The following is a 3,785-nucleotide window of genomic DNA, read 5'->3' as shown; positions in this document are numbered from 1 at the left end:
CAGAAATGACATTTTGTGAGTACTGGAAGTTAGGCCTCAAGACGCTTTGCAGTTTTTAACCTCGCCCTGTCGGATTGCTACCCTAAGATCACCATACGTGGAAGACAGTTTGTTGGAGAAAAGAGCCTACATGAAGGTGAAACCAGGTGCCCTAGGCAACAACCAGCACTAAATTATTCTACAGGTGAAAGAGAATATCTTGAACTTTCCATCCCAGCTGACCTGCCAGTTAAATGCTGCCTTAAGAGGAAGCCTAGGCCCCCTTGATGAGCTGAAAAACAAACAAAAAATAAAAAAAAAAAAAAAAAAAAAAAAAAGAGGAAGCCTAGGTAAACCAGCTTAGGAATTTCCCAGCCCACCCCCCGAATCACAAGAAATTGGTGTAGTTTTAAGCCCTAAGCTCTCAGGTGATTTGTTTCACAGCTATAATTAGTTGACACTGGTGTCTTTTATTAATCCTTTTGTCAAGCTCAACATCCAAGGAAGGAGGTGGAACTCTTTATAATTCTCAGAAAGGCACTATATGTGCTAGCACTGACACAGTAAGTCAGAATAATATCCAAGGAGTTAAAATATATTCAGATAGTATGAATCCTAGCCAAAAGCATCAAAAAGAATGGTTCTTGATTAACTGATTCCCCCAGATATCTTGCAGGGGGATAGTAGTCTTATATTTGCCTGAAAATTGTCACCCTGATCATTTGTTTGCCAAATAAAAGATGAAGTTATAAAGCTACTAAGTCAGTATAAGGGATATTTTGGGGGATTACACAGTAACAGCATTGAGTAGCAGAAATGCTGCTAAAATTTATATCAATGTGTACTCTTGGGCTCAGACAAGACTTTTTTGTATCTGTGTGATTGGGCGGCTGCCCACATGAAGTTGTTTTGGTTCAAGAAGAAAAACATTCTATTCTTGTTTCAATAATGCCATGAGCCTACATGGAAAATCAGCTTTTTGGATGTTCAAGAATCTGCAATAATATTTTAGAATAAAATATTATATTAATATTTAAATATGATATTTAAATATCATGAACATGCTCAAGAAGAAACTCACATAAACTTAGCACAGTTATTACAATAGCGCCTTTACTATTAACTGATACAACTTGTGTGTGTGAAAGTATAGTACATCAGTTAGAACTCCATTCCTCTGTTATTTCTTTGGTTTTAAGATTTCAAAACATTTATTCTATGTTACCTTTTATCTGCCTATAACATAATATTATTTAATATCTATAAATGCAAAAACTAACACAGCTTCCTGGTAAGTAATATAGATTACGTGCTTATGACAGTTCTGTGTGATTTGATATTTTGATATTTGTCTATGAATATCTATAATTAAGAGCAGCGTGGCTTTAAATATATTTCAAATAATTCTAAGTAAAGATACTGCACAAAGGAAGTATTGCTAAGCTTATGAATAAATAAAACTTAAATAATGAGTAAAAAGATATTTAAAAGGAAACAGAAAAGAAAATAGAAAATATATAAAATAACAATGTTAAAAGCTGGAAGAATAACACATTATTTAGAAAATTTCATATAATTTTATGTCAAAATTAAATGAATGAATTTTACTGCATTTTTGTTTTTTTTTTTTTTTTTTTTTTTTTGAGACAGAGTCTCACTCTGTTGCCCAGGCTAGAGTGAGTGCCGTGGCGTCAGCCTAGCTCACAGCAACCTCAAACTCCTGAGCTCAAGGGATCCTCCTGTCTCAGCCTCCCGAGTAGCTGGGACTACAGGCATGCGCCACCATGCCCGGCTAATTTTTTCTATATATATTTTTAGCTGTCCATATAATTTCTTTCTATTTTTAGTAGAGGTGGGGGTCTCGCTCTTGCTCAGGCTGGTCTCGAACTCCTGAGCTCAAACGATCCGCCCACCTCGGCCTCCCAGAGTGCTAGGATTACAGGCGTGAGCCACCGCGCCCGGCCTTTACTGCATTTTTGACAATGTTTTTACCCCAGAACTAATTGGGAATGCTGAACTATTTTTCTCTTTTGGTTGACAGGATATAAATGTGAAACAAAAGGCTTTTGATACATTTAGTTTCCTTTCTCAAAAAAATAAGCTTATTATATATATAAGAAGATTAAAGACATATCAGAAAGCCTCCTGGAAGCCCAACATAATGACACACTAGGGTAATATTCACACAGAAATATTTATCCTTTTTCTGGAAAGAAAAAATATATGGCTATTATCAATAATAATATTGAATAACCAAAATTAAAGGTCCTTAGCTCCTTTGGAGTTTTGTCTTTTGTATTAACTTTGGCTGTACACATTTGCAGAATCACAAAAATTTTAAGAAGAAAAAGTAATTTTTTAAAAGCCATCTGTACAATAACAGCGCAAAAAGACTGTGGTCTTGATAAGAGACCTTCTACTGTGCTGGGTTTGGAATTAGTTTTATACTTCTTGTGTTTCTGTAGTATACTCAAAGAGTCTAGATCAAAATATAACTAACAAAATAAAGACTCTGTCTGGTCCTTAGGATAAAATCAACATACCAGTACCTAAGCATACCTGTTTGTTGTTGTGATTTTTTTTGGTGGGGGGAGAATGTTCCATGTTTTATCACACAGGAAGACATTGCACTTAATATAATTTTTTTTTCTTGACTATGGAATTTTGAGCAAACCACTGCTAATGATCAAAGGAAGAGTTAAGTTCCTCAATTCCTTGTCTCCATTTAATGCTTGATTATCTTTTAAATTTTTTTCTAATTTTTTATGCTTATGATTGATTATAGAATGAATTTTTCCAATCATTGTTACTCTAGTTCTTAGCTTCTAAACATGACTTTTCTATAACCTGCCTTATATTATTGGTGTTTATCATCCTGCCTTTCATATTCTTTTTAATTTGTATAGTTGAAAAGCCTGTTGCCTTACTGAAAAATTAAATTGGCTCATCAACACTACAGATTTCATTGTGCAGATTGACTAACTTAACTCCATCAGAAAATGTACCATAAAACAGAATATAATAATATCCTAATATGTGTGTCATAGTTCCACCTGCACTTTCAGATTTGATTTTTGCAAAAACTCTCTGAGATCCTCATAGAAGGTGAAAGGAAAATATGAGATACAAATAATTTCCCCATGTTGACATGATAGTAGCCAAGCTAGTAGTATTAATAGAAATCAAGAGTTATGACTTAATCACTTTTTTTCCTATCATTCCACTTTTATTCTTTTTTTTTCGCAGTCATTGATGCATACTATTTCTGAAGGTAAGGCAAAGGTATTTAAGCTAAAAATGATAATTCATAATAATCTTAGCCCCAAGAGCCACAGAAAATTGCTAAAAACATATTAAAAACAAAAAATGAGGGCCGAATGCAATGGCTTATGCCTGTAACCCTAGCACTCTGGGAGGCTGAGACGGGAGGATCTCTTAAGGTCAGAAGTTCAAAACCAGCCTGAGCCAGAGCAAGACCCTGTTTCTACTAAAAATAGAAAAAATTAGCCGAGCATGGTGGCATGCAGCTGTAGTCCCAGCTACTCAGGAGGCTGAGGCAGGAGGATCGCTTGAGCCCAGGAGTTTGAGGTTGCTGTGAGCTAGGCTGATGCCACAGCACTCTAGCCCAGGTGACAGAGTGAGACTCCATCTCAAAAAAAAAAAAAAAAAAAAAAAACAATGAATACATTTTATTTAGAATAAATAGTGGTCTGAAAGGAGCCAGTACAACAGTGAGGCCAATCTGGTTAACATGTGGATCTGGACCAGTACAGACGGCTTGTCATCAAAACACGAGGAATGTAGCC

The sequence above is a fragment of the Eulemur rufifrons genome, chromosome 4, assembly GCF_041146395.1.
Source record: "Eulemur rufifrons isolate Redbay chromosome 4, OSU_ERuf_1, whole genome shotgun sequence".
Lineage (NCBI taxonomy): Eukaryota > Metazoa > Chordata > Mammalia > Primates > Lemuridae > Eulemur > Eulemur rufifrons.
Note: the sequence above shows the minus strand (reverse complement) of the source record.